The 20000-nt window shown below is 42.6% G+C and overlaps 1 protein-coding gene across 6 annotated transcripts in view; it reads left to right on the top strand.

The window, feature by feature from the left end:
- The window catches only part of LOC122808820 (gamma-aminobutyric acid receptor-associated protein-like 1), a 404699-nt gene that overhangs the window by 212745 nt on the left and 171954 nt on the right, over positions 1–20000 (top strand). The window lies entirely within an intron of this gene.

The following is a 20000-nucleotide window of genomic DNA, read 5'->3' as shown; positions in this document are numbered from 1 at the left end:
TGTTTACCTCCGTTCTAGGAATCAGAATTAAGATGTTCTTCGTGTTTCACTGTTGCAGTCATTATATTTGGGTAATCTGCTTGCAGGTTGCCCTCAGTCGTCCTGATTAACAAAGTCTTGGGTCCTGCGTCGGTTGCTGTCTCTTCTTCCATGACGTCAGGTCGTCAGGGGTATAAAACATGCAGCCGACGCCATTACATCAGTCTTTCTTGCCGTGCGGTGCCCGAAGCAGAAACAGTTCGCAAGTGCCAGTTGGCCGACTCCTGAAATTTTCGTTTTCAAGTTTCAGAACCGAAGTCTTCAACTAAAAGCCAAGTACCCCATTGGGGAAACTTTTTTTTGCTCCTTTCTGATATCTGTAAAAGTTAATAATTGCATTTCTTGTGGAAAGCAAATACCCCATAAAGATTTTCATTTATACTGTATTCCTTGCCTAGGCCCTGACCACGATGTTCCTTCCTGTCGGTTTTGCGCTTTATGTAATCAGCGCACTATCCGTCGTCGGTATATTTTTGCCTCTAAATATTTCGGTTCTCTGTTTAATTATCCAGAAATGGCGTTGGTTAGCCATCCGACTACCGGGATTCCGAAAAAACGCAAAGATAAAGATGGAGACGGGCCACCGAGGTCCAAAACTGCCGACGATGCTTCTAAGCCAGTTGCCAGTTCGCCGGTACTCATTGAGGTGCTTTCGCAGCCCCTGATACCTGCTACTTCTGATTCGCAGGCCTCTACTGAGACCCATTTGGAGTCCGATATGCCGCGAGATACTTCAAATATGGAACCCGCAGATGTCTCTACCTTGGATGGGTCCGGAGCCACTGTGCAGGCACCGGCTTCTGAGGGTGTATTCAGGCCTACGGACTTGCATGTTAAATCGACGCCTCCTTCTTTACTAAGGCCTAAATCTCGATCCATGTCTAAAAAACTGACGGCCGGGCCACATGCTCAGGCCTCTGTGCCTAAAAAACAAATGATAAAAATGGCTGAAGATCTAATAACTCTAATCAGGGGTAGCCAACCCCAAGAGGCCTAGGGCTGAGCTTGATTTTGAATCTTCTGATCAGGATTCTGTTTTTTCTGACTCTTCTGATGACCTGGATTTGTCCTTACCTACTTATGAGGAATCTGATGCGGAGGACTCTATTCCCTCTGCTTCTCCTCCTGAGGATTTTTCTTTTGGGGAAACCACAGGGTCCCTGAGTCCCACAAGTTCCTTTTCAAAAAATCCTATTGCAGATCCAGAAACTATTTCACAGGGGCCCAAGGGCATTAAGGCTTCTACTGCTAAAAATCCTACCCCTTCTGATAGAGACTCCAGGGCGCTGGATAGATGGGGTAAAAAGGTTTATACTTCAGCAACCTTGGCAATTAGAGCATTAAACTGCCAATTTCATATGTTAAAATGTCAGCAACATGTTATTGGACTGTTTAAACAGAAAATGATGTTGATTCCTGACTGTGTGTAAAATAAAGACTTGCAGGATTTAATGCATTCTGCTGAACAAGTTGGGAAACATACTTTGCAATGTGGCTTTGATTCTTTAGAGGCCTCTTGCAGGGCTGCTGTTACTGGGTCTGTGCTTAGAAGGTATGCTTGGCTTAAGGAGCAATCTTTGCCTGCTCATGTTAAAGCTAAATTGTTGGATGCTCCTCTAAATCAGGACTGCCGTTTTGGCAACAAGGTTGAAGAAGTTCTTAAAAAGATGGAAGATAAAGCTAAATCTATGCAAACTGTTAAAGATTTCTTACAAGTTCAGGCTCCTAGATTTAGTAGGCACTGGCCTTCTAAGAATTGGTCCTTTCCAGCCCTTTCCAGGTCTTCTCAAGCAAAACCCAGAACCAGCATAAACTCCAGGTTTCAGTCCCAGGGGACTCCACTTCCAAGTCGGGGAATAACAAGACACCCCCTATGGTAAACTGTCTTAATGACTTCCTTTTAAAATTTCCAAACACTTATCTTCTGACTGCCCCTTTGGGGGGAAGATTGCTTTTCATGCAAAGAACTGGGAACTCATTACCCAGGACAAATGGGTTTTAAATATAGTGTCCCAGGAATACAGATTTCACTTCCACACATTGCCAATGCCAAGTGGGTGGCCGGACCTACGCCCAAATCAGTGGGCAGAGGCTCAAAAACAAGTACTTTCTCTCTTAAGCATGGGGGCTATTCAGCTGGTACCAGAAGAGGAAAAGGGACAAGGTTTCTACTCCAGACTTTTCCTAGTGCCCAGAAAAGATGAATCATGGTGTCCAATCCTGGACCTGTCTACTCTAAACACCTTTCTGGAGATTCCAAAATTCAAGATGCTGACTCTTCACCAATTACTTCCTATGCTAGGCAAAGACACCTGGTTGGCGACACTAGATTTAAAAGAAGCATACCTACACATCCCAATCAGGGAATCTTGCAGAAGATACCTATGCTTTAAAGCAGGCTACATGCATTATCAGTTCTCTGCACTGCCCTTTGGCTTATCTACTGCGCCCAGGGTATTCACAAAGTGCCTAGCTCCAGTTATTGCATTTTGCAGGCAAAGAAGTATTCAAATGTACCCATACCTGGATGATTGTCTAATTCAGGCAGAAAGCCAGGACATACTTTTGAATCCTCTGGTATTTGTAAAAAGGGTTCTAACTTGTCTGGGGTACATCATAAATGAAAAGAAATCACAACTGGTAACTTGTCAACAAATTACATTCCTGGGAGCAAGCTTGAATACAACTTCCCAGATGGCTTACCTCACGCCAGAAAAGCAAATTAATTTCACAACCTACTTCAAGCAACTGGCCACAAAAACCCTGCTGTCTGCAAGACAAATACTGCAAGCCTTGGGGTTCATGGCCTCCTGCCTTCTTCTAATTCCATATGCAAGACTGCATATGAGGAAACTACAGCGGTATCTGAAAAGTCTATGGAGTCAACATTATCACAGCCGAGAAACAATGAATTCCTATCATGCCTTGCCTATGCCTAGAGTTCCTTTGGTGGGTGGGCAGAGGCCTGCCACCAAAACAAGGGACTTCCTTTCACACCACCCCCTGCCGCCCAAACTCTAACAACAGATACATCAGACTATGCATGGGGGGGGGCTCACCTGGCAGGGAAGTGCATTCAGGGCAAATGGAACCCAAGTCGAATGCATCTGCGTATCAGTCAAAAAGAAATGCTAGCTGTACGGAATGCTCTGACAGCCTTCATGGACTACATTCTTCCAGGACAACTAATGGTAAAGACGGACAACACCACGGTTATGTGGTACATAAACAAGCAGGGTGGGGGTACACATTCTTACCCCCTCTGCAGACTAGCCATGGCATTGTGGAACCAAGTGCACCTACAAGCTCAATTCCTGCCAGGAAAATTAAATACACTGGCAGGTAGACTATGCAGAAATTTCATATACCCACACAAGTGGATACTGGAACAAAGGATTTTCAGCATGTTGACAAACGAATGGGGGAGCCCAGATATAGACATGTTTGCCTCCCCCCAGAGCTACCAATTGGACAAATTTTGCACAAGGACTCCCCACAAACAAGCCTGGAAAGTGGATGCTCTGTCCTTCAGCTGGAAAAACCTATCTTTCTTTGCCTTCCCCCTACTGCCTCTGCTCTCCAAAGTACTACTAAAAATCAAACAGGACAAACCAAGGATGATTTTGATTGCTCCAGACTGGCTGTTCCAACACTGGTACCCCCTCCTGCGCAGTGTGTCACGGTCATCTCCATGGCACCTGCCTCAGACTCCTTCCCTGCTGTCTCAGCAGGAGAACCAGATTTTGCACCCTCAGCTTCCAACACTGAACCTTGCAGCCTGGCTAATTACTTAAACTCTCCCTTACCATCCCTCAGCAAACCTGTGATGGATGTCCTTTTAGAAGCAAGGAGGCCTAGTACTAGAAAATCTTATGCTGAAAATGTAAAAGATTCTGTGGCTGGAACCACAATCTCAAGGGATGAGCACAGCTGTGCCCAATTTACCTAAGATTTTACAATACTTAATTGAGATGCTTCACAAGGGCCTGTCTTTTTCCTCCATTAAAATCCACGTCTCAGCCATTTCAGCTCATTATAACACAGAACCTCCCCTCTTCTCTCATCCACTGCTCAAGCAGTACCTCAGAGAGGCCAAAAAATTGAGACCACACAGGAGAGCTCCAACCCCAGCCTGGGACCTTAACTTTGTATTGGAGAAACTCACTCTACCTCCTTTCGAGCCAGCTGCTACTTCAGACTTAAAATTTATTTCTTGGAAAACAGCTTTCCTTTTAGCAATCACTTCAGTTAGAAGGGTATCTGAATTACAGGCATTTACAGTAGTGGAGCCTTTCATCATCTTTCATGCAGACAGGGTGTCACTCGGAGCCAATCCATCCTTCATGCCCAAATTGGTATCCAGTGTGGCTCTTAATCGGTCCATTCATTTGCCAACCTTCTTTTCCAATCCACAGAACAAAGGGGAACAGATTTTGCATTACGTGGATGTGCACAGACAACTTAGATTCTACTTGGACAGGACTAAACCTCAAAGAAAATCTGAACAATTGCTGGTAGCATTTGCTGCAGGGGCAGAGAGAAAGGCTGTTTCGAAACAAACCATTTCTAAATGGATAAGCCATTGCATTCATTTCTGCTATAAACACCATGGAAAACCTATCCCCCAGGGGATCAAACCTCACTCCACCAGGGCTGCATCTACTTCTACAGCCTTTCTCAGAGGAGTTCCTACCAGGGACATCCTAGAAGCTGCTACCTGGAGTTCTATACATACTTTTACCAAGCATTATCATTTGCCAATTTTTTCTAAATCCAGAGCTGGCTTTAACACTGCAGTCTTGCAGGGCCTTATATCTCCCCCTAATGCTATCTAAACTCCTCCTCCCAACCATAGCTTTGGGAATCTACCTAAATGTAATGACTGCAGCTGTGAAACACTAAGAACATAGTACAGTTGTGTACACTTACCATAAATGTAGATGTTAGAGTGTATTCACTGTTGCAGTCCCGGTTACCCTTCCTCCTGCCCCCTAACTTCTTTTGGCTATACCTCTACTTTCCTTTACTATGCTTAAAAGCCTTTTTGATGTATTGCTTTTTTGTTGGAGGTATACCCTTGTGTTTTTATGTTTAATTGCTCCCCATTAGGGGGGCACCTGACATAATGGGGCAAGAAAAACTGATGTAATGGCGTCAGCTGCATGTTTTATACCCCTGACGACCTGATGTCATGGAAGAAGAGACAGCAAAGACTTTGTTAATCAGGCCGACTGAGGGCAACCTGCAAGCAGATTACCCAAATGTTTAATGACTGGAACAGTGAATACACTTGAACATCTACATTTATGGTACGTGTACACAACTGTACTTTGTCAGTATGCATCAAAGAGAGCAGAATCATTAAACTGAAAAAATACTTTTTTAATGTATAAATGTTATATAGTCCACTGTTGGTGTCAGGTTGTATGGATAATTGAATTAGCATTTGCAATGTTTGTCAGAAGTGAGGAGAAACTGTTACTAAATGCTGTTTTAGGCAGCAGAGCAAATTGCTCGTTTGGTCATTAGGCCTGTTTTGTTCTGAGCGGTGTTTTAGTACTGTCCTATCGGGTTCAGAGCGGTGCTTTAGTACTGCCCTGTCTTGTGATCTGGGCTGAAATTCTCGTCATATTATCTTTTGTGTGATATTACCCATTTAGTGTTCATGTAGTTGGACAGTATAAAAGTGGGTCTCATAGTAGTTTGTGTAATATTTTTAAATAGGATTGTTTTTTTGGGTACTTTCGTTATGTATAAAAATTCCACGCTAGTATTGATAGCACCATTAGTGAAATAAGCAGCGAAATAAGCAGTACATTTAGGTCCATAAAAGTGAGCCCATCCTGTATAAAATGGTCTGTACGCGTGTGGTCGTTTGGGGCTGTGTGTAATTCATACTTGGCAGTAAAGTGGTTTCTTATGTGATGGTGGTCTGCTTGGGAGATGCAAAGAAGAAAGTGTGGTAACATGATTTTCATTGGTTCCTTGGGCAGCAGAATGTAACCCCAAATGGAGTTGTGGCCTGTATGTAGAGAATTGAGCATTTTTATGTCAGGTGACATTCTTTCAAAGAGGTGTACACTATCATTACTCTGTTGTGTGAGCATTAGTATGTGGATTACTGTGAGACTTGACTTAACCATAGAAACCTTGGAGGTGAAAAAAAATCATCCTACAATCACTTCATTAAAATATTAAAGGAACAATATGAGTCATAATTCCTGGTAGCTGCAGAATAATTTTGTTTTACTCATTGTATACAGAAGCTTAACAGAATGTTTTTGATTCACAGACATTTCCCTGCACTGTCAAACTGCTGTGGCCAAAATTAGCAGTGTCTGTGATCATTGGAAATGCATTTAAGAGACATGATTAGTGCAAATGTCATATTGGCGTCTTCCCATTCTTTTACCTTTCCTTCTCTAATTATTTATTCCCAATACCTTGGTTCTGACAACTTCCTTTGGTATATTCCAGTTCCTCTCTTGCTTATTCTCTGTACCCTTAATTGTAGTCCTCTTTATTGGCAAAATCTGCTTTCTCCTTTCCCATGATGACTCTGTTCTTAGTATATTGTCTGCTACTTTATTAATATATTATGTATGACTTATTCTCCTTAAGGATCTGTGTCTAAAATCCCACTCTTTCTTGAATTGCCACTCTGCTTCATCATCATTCTTATCCCACTTGACTCTTGTCCTAGTCACCTCCCAGATAAAATCCTTCAACTCTCAATTAATTACTATTCATAACTTCTCTCAAAATATGCCTAGCCTGTGTATGAAAGGGGCTAAAAACATTTTTATTGCTTGTATCTTGCTATCCATATCCATAGGCAAGAGCTTCCAGTTTCTTAGCCTTGTATTATCTTTTGTTTAGTCTCTTCCCACATAGCCTTAGCTGCCATAACAGAATCCTTTTTAACTCATAGTCCTAAATGTCATTTTTATCATGTCCTCATAAATACAGGTACAGCTGACCCAACTAATGTGTGGGTACAAAGTTTACAGCTGTAGCCCTTGTTCTAGCTTCATAAATTGTATATCCTGAAAAACCCGGAACTCCTTTAGAATTTTCCAGAACACTGAGATGTCCTTGGTTTTGTCAGGTACAAAATGATATCCTCTGTGAGTAATGCCAACTTTTCTTGAATAATACATCAATTATATCATTGAATTTCTGAGTCCCTTATTTACTTTGTCACTGGTTCTAAATGTAATGGAAACAACAAAGGGGAGAGGCCACCCCTGCCTGATTCCTGTGTTCTCGGACACAACGTATGAGAGAATAACACTCCCGCTTTAAATTTTGCCTGTGATCTCTTCCATGTCATCCTAATTGACCTTATTATTGTATCAGGAAATGCAAATGATTCCTGTGCCCTACTCATAAAATCCCAGATTACTCTGTCTAATGCTTTCTCTGGATCAGAACCACCACCAACAGTGCTAGTTTCTTACATTCTGCTTTCCTCTGGATCATTGTTCTGTTAATGTTGTCAAATGTTTGCCTCCCCTCCACAAAACCACATTAATCCATATCTGTCAGTTTTGACAACACCTTTGTGTTTAGCCAATGTAGACATAAACACTTTACAATCAGGATTTAAAATTGAAATGGGTGTAAATGAAGTCAGATCTGATAGGTCCTTACAATCTTTATGTATTACAGCCACCACAGCTTTTTTTCCAGAATGTTGGTGCTTCCCAGAACTTTATCACTTTCTTCCCTCCTAGCTTCCAAACGTCCACCTGAATATCATGTATTCCTGGAGACTTTCCTGTAGATTGGTTATACATCACCATTTTTATAACATCTCTTCCAGTGTTAACTGTTAATTGTTGAGCCTGATCTACCTCTAACCTTGGCATATTTAAGTCTTCCATAAATATTTCCGTTTGATTTCCTCACTTCTCTGCTTTACACAAATTTTCATAAAATGTCTGAAGTATCTCTTAATACTTCTACAAGATCTGCAGTTTGTTTCTTGTTGTAGGCTCTCAAGTTTGTCAACAACCCTTTCTACTTTATTGCCTAAGTTGTTATGCCGGAAGTTTTTGTGCTCTGAACTTGTCAAAAAGTAGTTGTTTAATGGCAGTCTTTCTAAACTCCTGCATGTTATCCAGGTACTCCCTTATTTTCTCTGTAGCACTCTGCAGTTGCACCTCTTCTTCTGTGAGATTTCTTCTGTGAGATTTCTCGTATTCTGTAATACTTTTTACCTGTGTCAGACCCTTTAAATAATTATTGATCTGATGATGTCATTTTCATTCATTCCTCAACAGATGTATTCAGATGTGACCATGGAATCCAACTCTGTCGTTTTTTTTCCATCTCATGGAATTCTCAAGCTCTTCTCCTACCCATCATGCATTAGTCCCCTACCATACCTCAGATGTCATCTGACCCCTTCACGTACGGACGTGGTTGCTGTAAGCTCTCGAGTAGTAGTAGGTTTTGTAATTTAAAGTAAAATTTTTCTTTTTTATCTTACCTATTTCTTAGAAAAAAACTTTCTATGTATCCTCCCTTGTTTTCTCCACACTATTTTAGTCTAACTGTACAGTTCCATAGTTGATATTTTTTTCTTTTCCCCCTTTATACCTTTTTGGTATATTCTTGTATTACCATTGTCAGTAATACTTTCCCTTTGTTCTTTCCTATACATATTTTTCAAAAAAAAGTTTTTCCTCCTCCTTGTAGGTAAAATATGGCTGGAAAACCCTCTAGTTTTAAAAAAAAATGTACAGCCTTTGGCTATAAAATTCCTCTTTCTGATACATATGCTATGGGTGTATATTTTTTACGCCCGTCTCACTTAGATTCCGCCTGTGATATAAGCAAGGCTTTTAACCCCATGACTCTAATTGATAGTAGAAATAGAGTATCTATCTCAAAATTAACTTGTCAAAATCGTCTGATGCAGCATCTGGAGCTCAAACCCCTACAAACCTGACAAAAAAGAGGCTAAAAAGCATTCCCCGGACCCTACAGACCCTACAAGCTCTTCGACTCCAGGTTTGAAACCGCTTCAGATCTGACCTGTTTGGATCCAAAGGCAACCTCGTCTGCTATGACTACTTCGGATCCAAAGACTAATACTTTGGATCTGCCCCCTCAGATCTGAAGAAGCATTCGGATAGGTCACCAAGGGCCAAATTTCCTCCATGATTGGATCCAGTGTCTTTTCATCTCCCATCTCCCTTTCTGGAAAGGTCTACCAAGAAACATCATTCTAGGTGTTTATCAGTACGATCTTCTCGTTCTTCCAGAAGTCTGACTGAAGCAAATGTGGACAGGATGATGAGGAAATTCCTTTCGATGCAAATTCAAATGGGGGTTCTCCCAGCTTCTACCCAATGGGGTCCGGACACCTTCAAGAGTACTACCCTGCCTGTACTGTCTCCTTTTCGGGTCCCAACTTGCTGGTTTTGGAGCAGTTGGATTTAAGGATCCTGGATCCGTCCATATTGTGTCCAAAGACCATTGAATCTTCTAAGCTGGTACTGTATCTGAGTGAACTGGTGCAGAGTACGTCAGAGCAGGATGACTATCGGAGCCATAGTGTCAGGACTGGATCTGGGGTGTTGGAGTTGACTCCGATGGTATCGTAGCCATCTCTGCCCTTGGAACCTTGGCGCTGGACATCTTGGCTCTGACCCTTGGCTTAGTGGGTAGCCTTTGGATTGAAAGGAGCCAACAGTCTGGAAGTATGTCTTCTCAGAGCTGTCTTTCTGTCCTAGGCATTCTGCTTTCAAGGTAGTGGAGAGAGTTTTCTCTTCTCCAAGAGAGAGGACTCATCCACCTTCCTTGGCTTCCATTTCCCAGGACAAGTTGCCTTTGTCAGGAGCATTAACTTCTTGCACAACAGGGCAGCCAGCCCAAAGTCACCAGGATACCCAGCAGGGTATATTGATATCTTCCAATACTTCTCTGGAACACCATGCCAAAGACATTCTTAGGAAGAGGAAGTGCAAAAGGAGGCACTTAGACTCTCCTCAAGAGTTTGGCACAGAGGATACTGATTTCAGTGAGGGGGAAGGGTCCCCAAGAATACCTGATGACATCTCCTTTGGAGACATGCTAGAGATCCTCAGGCAAAGGGGTGGCTGGTCTACAGACAACCCTTCCCAAGAAGAAACCACATTCCTGGAATCCTTTAGAGCTGGCCCATCTACTTCCTGGGTGACTCCATGTGCTGACAAGCTCATAGATGTTATCTCTCAACTGGTGTGGAAGGGACCGGATTCCATTGAGCTGATCCTCAAGAGACCAGACAGGATCCTGGCACCATCTAAGGACAGGGAATTTTGGAGCAAGGGAGTACCAGTTGATGGCATGGTTGTAGTGGGGGCCAGAAAAAAGGAACTTGCAGAACAGAGTTCCTCTGTTCATACCCCTGATAGGGAGTCTAGGGTGATGGACAGATCCAGGAAGTATGTATAGTTTGATATAAAAAAAAAAGTTTATACACCCCTGTTAAAATGCCAGATTTTTGTGATGTAAAAAAAATGAGACCACAGTAAATCATTTCAAAACTTTTCCCACCTTTAATGTGACCTATAACCTGTATAATTCAATTGAAAAACAAATCTGTTGGGGGAAAAATATATAAAAAAAAAAGTACAATACGCTGGTTGCATAAGTGTGCACACCCTTAAACCAATACTTTGTTAAAACACCTTTTGATTTAATTGCAGCATTTGGTCTTCTTTGGTAGGAGTCTATCAGCATGGCACATCTTGACTTGGCAATATTTGCCCACTCTTCCTTGCAGAAGCAGTCCAAATCTGTCATATTGCGAGGGCATCTCTTGTGCACAGCCCTCTTCAGGTCTCCCCACAGATTTTCTATTGGATTTAGGTCTGGGCTCTGGCTGGGCCATTCCAAAACTTTAATTTGCTTCTGGTGAAGCCATTGTTTTGTTGATTTGGATGTATGCTTGGGGTCATTGTCATGTTGAAAGGTGAAATTCCTCTTTATCTTCAGCTTTCTAGCAGACACCTGAAGATTTTGGGCCAAAAGTGACTGGTATTTGGAACTGTTAATAATTCCCTCCACCTTGACTAAAGCCCCAGTTCCAGCTGAAGAAAAGCAACCCCAAAGCATTATACTGCCACCACCATGCTTCACCGTGGGGATGGTGTTCTTTTGGTGGTGCGAAGTGTTTTTGCTCCAAACGTACCTTTTGGAATTGTGGCCAAAAAGTTCAACCTTGTCTCATCAGACCATAACACATTTTCCCACATGCTTTTGGGAGACTTGATGCATTGTTTTGCAAATTTTAACCGGGCCTGGATGCTTTTCTTGCAACCCTACCCCATAGTCTAGACATATGGAGAATGTGGGAGATTGTTGTCATGTAGTACACAACCAGTACTTGCCAGAAATTCCTGCTGCTCCTTCAGTGTTGCTGTAGGTCTCTTGGCAGCCTCCCTGTGCAGTTTTCATCTGGTCTCTTCATCAATTTTGGAGGGACGTCCAGTTCTTTGCAACGTCACTGTTGTCCCATATTTTCTCCACTTTTTGATGACTCTCCTCACTGTGTTCCATAGTATATCCAATGTTGTGGAAATTTTTTTGTGCCCTTCTCCTGACTGATACCTTTCAACAATGAGATCCCTTTGATGCTTTGTAAGCTGTATGTGAACCATGGCTTTTGCTGTAGCAGGCAACTGAGTAAATGTCAGGAAAATCCTGCTAGGATAATTGAACTTTATTTGGGGTTAATCGGTCTCCTTAATTGAGGGCAGGTGTGTACCCAAGAAGACTGAATGCTGTAATTAAATCAAAAGGTGCTTCAACAAAGTATTAGTTTAAGGGTGTGCACACACAACAAAGTATTAGTTTAAGGGTGTGCACACTTATGCAACCAGTGTATTGTATGTTTTTTATTTTTTATATTTTTCCCTAATAGATTTATTTGTTTTTTAATTGAATTGTACAGGTTATAGTTCACATTAAAGGTGGGAAAAGTTTTGAAATTATTTATTGTGGTCTCATTTTTTTTATATCACAGAAACCTGGCATTTTAACAGGGGTGTGTAAACTTTTTATATCCACTGTATATGCTTCAGTGACTTTTGCAGTTCGAGCTCTGAATTCTAGCACACTAACTAAACTCCAGAGGGATTTGATTAAAGAACTTATCAAATCCCTCTCTTGAACTATTACTTCAGAGACCAAGCCTGATTGCCTCACAGTTTGCTACCCTAATTCAAACTTGTCCTTCAGACTCATTCTCCATGCAGCCAAAGGTACCTCGGGGCAATGGGTTCAGGCATTTCCAGAGGCATCTCTGGATGTGCTTGTGTGATTTTGCAGAGCCCTTCAAGTGTTCCTTCATCAATGCTTCCTTTGACGGAATTTTTTTTGTTTGGCCCCAAGGTTAAAGATGCGCTGTCCAGGTGTGAGCAGGAAGGTAAAAGCCTGTCTACTGTGGGCATACATTTTTTGTCTCCTCAATGGACCTTTTCTAGGAACCAGTGAGGTGGTCGAATAATGTGGTTTAAAAAGTCCCATGGTCCTTTCAAAGAGCCACATGGAAATGGTTCCCCCAGGGGCAGAGGGAGGAACTCTAATGGAAGAGTCTGACCATGTGGCAATGGAGGCCTGCAAAACCAAGGATCTAGAGATACCTTGTCTGACAGATCCTACCAGCACTCCTGAAAGGGGGAGTGATTGTCCACCTCTGGAGGCAGTTGGGGGTCATTTATCCTGCACCAGAGAGCCTGGCTAGATATTACAAAAGATTTGTGGGTGCAAAAGATTATTTCCAGAGGTTACATGATACCCTTTTCCCTACCTCCCCTTAACAGTAAACAAAATTTCCGATGTTCCACCCAGTCAGAGGAAAGCAGCAGCACTAGAATAAAAAAGCTGCTAGAAAAAAGTCATCCAGTTGGTCCCCCAGACCAGAAAGAGTCTGGAACTTCCTCAAGATTCTTTTTAGTGCCAAAGAAGTGAGGACTGGATACCAATTTTGGATCTCGGCATTCTGAACAAGTCAGTTCAGTACACGAAGTTTCGAATGGTCACAGTTCAGTCCATTCTGCCTTTTTTGCCTAAGGTCGACTGGATGTGCTCAGTAGACCTTCAGAGTGTGTGCTATTATATAAAAATAACTGATCCAGAAGGTGTCTACGATTCTGGCTGGGAGTCAGTTATAGAGTTCTGCCCTTTGGTCTCACCACAACCCCCAGGGTGCTCACCAGATGCACGGCAGTAGTGGCAACTCACTTGAGACTGCAGAGATTCCAAGTGTTTCCTTACTTGAATGACTGGCTCATTACTGCTCTGAACAAGCATCATCTGATCAAAATACTAGATTATGTACTCCAGTTTAGAAATTACTATCAGTCACATCAATTCTCAACTAGAACCATCTCAAATATTGGCATTCATCGGAGCTTTGTACAACATGATATCTTTGACAGCCTCCCTTCCTTTTCCAAGTAGTACAAACCGTACAATTCTAGGGTAAAAAGATCATTCAGAATTCTTCTTTGCCAACTAGATTGACCCTTCCGGCATTGGGGTCAATGTCTGCTGTGATGGATGTTCTTCGTGTTTCACTGTTGCAGTCATCACAGTTGGGTTATCTGCCTGCAGGTAGCTGTCAGTCGACCTAAATACCAGAGTCTCGGGATTTCTGCATCAGATGCTGTCGCTTCTTCCATGACGTCAGGGGTGTAAAACATGCAGCTGACGCCATTACATCAGTCTTTCTTGCCATGCGGTTCCTGAAGTAGCAGTTCGCAAGTGCCGGTCGGCTGACTCCTGAAATTTTCGTTTTCGAGTTTCAGACCTGAAGTCTTCTAAAAGATAGTTTGAAACAAAGTCGTCGGTTTAATATGAAAATCGATAGGCCTGAATACACCCTCAGAAGCCGGTGCCTTGGGGATCCTTTTTTCTTGCTCTAACCGATGTCAAAAGAATTAATTGTCTTGCCTGCGGAAAGCAAATACCTCATAGAGATTTTCATTCTTACTGCGTCACCTGTTTAGGCCCAGGCCACTATGTCCCTCTCTGTCGTTTTGGTGCCTTGTTCAACTCCCGAACTATCCATCGTCGGGCAATTTTTGTAGCTCAATACTTTTGCTCTCAATCTTCATACTCCGAAATGGCGTCAGTAAGCCATCCGAATACCGATCTTCTGAAAAAACATAAGGATAAAGACAGAGACCGCTTAGGTCCAAAACTGCCGATAACCCTACAGTTAAGCTAGTCGCCAGTCCACCAGTACTCAGTGAGGTGCTTTCACAGCCCCTAATGCCCGCTTCTGCAGATTCGCTTTCCTCTACTGAGACCCATTCGGAGTATGGTGTGTCGCGAGATGCTTCTTCGACTGTGGAACCTGCAGATGTCTCTACCTTGGATGGGTCTGGAGCCGCTGTTCAGGCACTGGCTTCTGAGGGTGTATTCAGGCCTATCGATTTTCATATTAAACCAACGACTTTGTTTCAAACTAAAAATACTGAATTTCTCAGGCTTAAAGTTCGCACTACACTTAGGAAACCGACGACCAAAGCACATTCTCAGACCCACAGGCCTCAAAAACAAATGATTAGAATGGCTGAAGACCTTATTACCTTAATTAGGGGAAGCCAGTCATCCCCCCTCAAAGAGCCCTAGAACTGATTTTCCTTCTGGTTCTTCTGATCGGGAATCTGATATCTCTGTTGCTTCTGATTACCAGGACATACTCTTATCTACCTATGAGGATTCTGATGCAGAGGATTCCATTCCCTCTACTTCCTCTCCAGAAGATTTTCTTTTGGTGAAACTCTGCATATCCTTAGGGAGCATTTCCGCTGGGAAAGCCAGGACTACTCTCAGTCCAAAAAGAGACTCAGGGAATTTTCAAGCCTGCCTCATCACAGGCCTCTAGCTATCCCTCCTGTTCTGGAGATTGTAGATGATGTTTTCTTGGAATCAAGCCTTACCCTGGATACTTTGCCTCCAGCTCTCTTACCCCGGATACTTTGCCTCCAGCTCCCAGGAAACCTGACTGGTACTATAGAGCACATGACTCTCACAAATTCCTTTTCAAGAATTCTACTGCAGATGCAGAAACCATTCCCTAAGGACCAAAAGGCATTAAGGCTACAACTGCCAAGAATCCTACCCCTTCTGACAGGGATTCTAGGGCTTTAGACAGATTGGGTAAGAAGGTATACACCTGTGCTACTCTGGCCATTAGGGTTTTAAATTGCCAGTTTCATATGTTAAAGTATCAGCAGCATATTATGGGGCTAATTAAACAGAAAAGGATGTTGATTCCTGACTGTGCAGAACACACAGATTTACAAGAGTTAATGCATTCTGCTGGCCAAGTTGGCAAACATACTTTGCAGTGTAGTTTTGATGCTTTAGAAGCATCTTGTAGGGCTGCTGTCACTGGGTCTGTTCTAAAACTTGCCAGATCATGTCAAAGTAAAATTACTGGATGCACCCTTAAACCAAGAGCACTTGTTTGGCATTAAAGCAGAAGTAGTTCTCAAAAGGATGGAGGAGAAAGCTAAATCTATGCAAGCTGTTAAAGATTTCTTACAAGTACAGCCACCTAGATTCAGTAGGCATTGGCCTTCAAAGAACTGGTCCTTTCCAGTCCTTCAGTCCAAACCCAGGGGCAGCAGACCCCCAAGACGTCAGTCTCAGGTTATGCACAGAGCTAAGCAGTGGGGTGCTCCCACGTCCAAAACAGGGAGTAGTAAGCCACTCCCCTATGGTAAACTTGCACAATGACTTATCCTTAACTGGAGCCATTCTCAAGGGATGGCCACAACTGCGCCCAGCTTACCTCATATACTAGATTACTTAACAGAATTGCTCCACAATGGCCTATCCTTCTCTTCAATTAAGATTCATGCCTCTGCCATCTCAGCTCATTATAATACTGAGCCACCCCTCTTCTCTCATCCTCTGGTAAAACAGTTCCTTAGAGGGGCCAAAAATTTAAGACCCCCCAGGAGAGCTCCCACTCCAGCCTGGGACCTTAACTTTGTATTGGAAAAACTTGCACTTCCCCCCATGTGAACCGGCTGCTACAGCAGAGTTGAAATTCCTCTCATGGAAAACAGCTTTACTTCTAGCCATCACTTCAGCAAGAAGATTGCCTGAACTGCAGGCCCTTATGGCAGTGGAACCCTTCATTATCTTCCATGCGGACAGAGTTTAACTCAGGACTAACCCATCTTTTATGCCCAAGGTGGTGTCTAGTGTGGCTTTTAAATCAGTCCACTCATTTGCCTACTTTTTTCCCTAATCCTCAAAATAAAGGGGAAAGGATACTGCATTCTCTAGATGTGCACAGACAGCTTAGATTATATTTGGACAGGACTAGGCCTCTCAGAAAATCTGACCAGCTGCTAGTCAGCTTTGCTGCAGGGGCAGAGGGGAAGGCCATTTCAAAGCAAACCATATCTAAATGGATAGCACACTGCATCCATTTCTGCTACAAGCACCATGGAAGACCTACCCCACAGGGGATAAGAACACATTCCACTAGGACATCTACCTATACTGCATTTCTCAGAGGAGTCCCTACCAGGGACATCCTGGAAGCTGCAACCTGGAGCTCAGTACACACTTTCACCAAGCATTACCACTTGCCTATCTTTTCTAAATCAAGAGCTGGATTTGCCACAGCAGTCTTACAGGGCCTTATTGCCAGGCCTAATACTACTTAATCTACCTCCACCCTTCCTTAGCTTTGGGAATCAACCCAAATGTGATGACTGCAACAGTGAATCATGAACATAGTACAGTTGTGTACACTTATCATAAATGTAGATGTTCGAGTGTATTCACTGTTGCAGTCCTGGTTACCCTCCCTCCAGCCCCCTGATTGTCTTTGCTTTCAGCTATACTTTTTGGTTTGGCATAGCTTACACTGTGTATTTGCTTTTTGCTGGGGATGTTTCACACCATATAATTGCTTCATATTGTGGGGGCTCCTGATATCTGGGGCAAGAAAAACTGATGTAATGGCGTCTGCTGCATGTTTTATACCCTGACGTCATGGAAGAAGCGACAGCATCCGACACAGAAATCCTTAGACTCTAGTATTCAGGCTGGCTGAGGGCTACCTGCAGGCAGATAACCCAAATGTGATGACTGCAACAGTGAATACACTCTAATATCTACATTTATGGTAAGTGTACACAACTGTACTTTTTGGTTCCATTAGCAAGATATCACATGAGAATTCTTCAGTGGACCCTATCGACTCCGTGGTCTATTCTTCACCAACCTTTATCCATGCAAATCAAGATAACACAGGTGTGCAAAAACTACCTCCTTTGGTGGATTTACTCTGATTAGATAATGCCAGCATTCCCCCTCAGCCCAAGGCCATAGTTACCAAAGGCACTTCCAAATTGGATAGGGGGCACTTCTTGAAAAACAGTCCAAGTCAGTATGCATAAAAGGTTTCCTAGCTGTCCTGTTAGCATTGCCATACTGACAATGTCAGTGAGCTGGTACATCAGCAAAGGAGGAGGAACCAAATTCTATCTCATGTTGAGAAGCTTTGAGAGTGTGGCAGTGAATTATCTCATCCATTCTAGTGGCAATGCACATTTTGGAGAAATCCAGCATGATAGCAGACAAATTAAGCAGGTCCATTCTAATGCCTCAGGAGTGGTCACTCAACATGAAAGTGGTGGAAAAGATATATTCTGTTGATGAGGCCAACATTGCTACAACCTCTTTGCATCTGCTCTCAAGAACAGGTGCTGCAGGTACTTTGCCCAGATCCTTCCACTGGGAGAATCACAGAGAGAGAGACTCTTTTTTTTTCTCCACGATTGCCCCTTGGTCTTCTTTAAGCTTTTTCCTCCAGTACCTCTAATCCCCAAATTCCTTCAGAAAGCACCTGGATTGAATAGCGCAGTCATCCTCATTGCTCTTTATTGGCCTTGTCAGGTTTGGTTCCCTTTTCTTTGGCCTCATCTGCTTCCCCCGCCAAGGATTTTGGATCCAGTTCCAGACCTCCTGTCTCACCTGACAGATATGATACACCTGGACATTTTAGGCCTAAGGTTGAAAGCATGACTTCTTCACTTCAATTGATTGCTAGACAACCTAGGCTCTCTTCTTTTGTCCTACCACAAAGCTTCCACTAGAAAAAAATTACAAAAGTAAATGGAAAAGATTTGTTTGGGCACAGCAAAATGACATTGATACCATTTCAGTGCCAGTACCTTTAAGTTTTTAGTTTTTAGCTACAATTTTTGTTGAAGGTGCTAGTTCTTTAACTGTTTAAGTAAATTATCTGCAATTTCTGATTTTCACATTGGAGTAAATAATTTCTCTAACTTTTTCAATCTTTGTAAGGCCTTTATAAGGAGAACTTTTCTTCTTGGACCTCCTTTTAAAGATCCCACTCCCCCATGGGATTTGAATTTTGTCCCAATCTCACTTTGAACCATCAGCCAAATGTGAACTAAAATATTTATCCTGGAAGACCGTCTTTTTAGTGGCCATTACTTCGCTAGAAGGGTCTCAGAACTTCAAGCCCTATCTTCTAAGTCTTCTTACTCAGTTTTTCATAAGGGTAGGGAATCCTTACTTAACTAACCCATCCTTCCTTCCTAAGGTGATGCCAGAATCTAATATTAATCAAACTGTCAGCCTCCCAGTTTTCTTTCCATATTTCTCATAGGCAAGTACATGTTGCACCTGTTGGATTTTCAGAGTTAGTTGCGTTTTTTATCAACATAGGACAGAAATTTCAGGAAATTTTCTGGAAATCAGATCAAGTATTTGTCTACTTTTCAGATCCAAAATTGGGAAAACCAGTTACTAAAGTGATCTTGTCCATTTTCATTCTTCTACAGTTAACCATTTGGCATTTTTGACAAAGGAGCTAGTTTATCCGCTTTCAAGTTGAAACTGGCTGCCATTTCCAATTTTCATACAGCAACCCAATCACATTGATTGTTCATGTTCAGACTGTGCATATCTTTCATGAAAGGTGTTTTCTTAAGGCCCCCAATTAGGGATCCTTCTTCCCCATGGGACCTTACCCTTGTGCTGCAGGCATTGACACAGGGACCCTTTGAACCAGCAGCTACTTGTGACATAAAGTTTCTGTCTTGGAAGATGGTCCTTTTGGTGGCGATTACTTCTGCCAAGTGGATGTCTGAGCTTCAAGCTTTATCCTCTAAGCCTCCTTACATTTTGTTCCCTAAAGATAGTGTCTTTATGCACTAATCCATCCTTTATGCCTAAGGTAGCTACAAAGTACAACATTAATCAGTCCATTCAATTGCCAGTGTTCTTTCCCAGTTTCTCTAACAAAGGGCAGTATGTCCTTCATCTTCTAGATGTCCATAGACAACTCTGTTTTACTTGCACAGGACCAAGCAACACGGGAAGTTGGATCAGCTTTTTATAGCCTTCTTTTCTAATAGGCTTGAACAAGCAGTATCTAAAATTACTTTGGCAAAATGGATTTCCAACTTCATATCTTTCATCTAAAGGATTGAAATTATCAAGACCTCTTGGGGCACATTCTACTAGGGCAATGGCTACTTCCTTGGCTTTCTATTCCAGAACCTCTATCAATGACATTTGTGCAGCAGCTTCATGGTCTAATAATCGTACTTTTGTGTTGCATTACAAGTTGATGTTCTTTCCAGAAGCATGGCCTCCTTTGGTTCGATGGTGCTACAGCACATCCTTCCATGAGGGCCACCCAGGGTTGACATATCTGAGGACTCTGACCCTATCTTGAAGAGGAACAAAGGAGACATCAGATTAAAAAGTTCTTGCCATAACTTGGCATCTGTGTTGTCTTCCGTCAGTCATCCTCACTTCCCACCCAACCATCACACTGCCCTTCTTCTTGAGGAACCTGGATAATTAAGGGACTAGTAGGTCCCATGTCTGAGCCTATTCTGCCGTCTTGGTGTCTTAATACATGGCCCCTTTTGATTACCACATCAACGGCAGCC

Source organism: Protopterus annectens, chromosome 8.part0 (genome assembly GCF_019279795.1).
Source record: "Protopterus annectens isolate FY-2018-M chromosome 8.part0, PAN1.0, whole genome shotgun sequence".
Classification (NCBI taxonomy): domain Eukaryota; kingdom Metazoa; phylum Chordata; order Ceratodontiformes; family Protopteridae; genus Protopterus; species Protopterus annectens.
The sequence above is the reverse complement of the archived record's forward strand: the minus strand, read 5'-3'. Positions and strand labels throughout refer to the sequence as shown.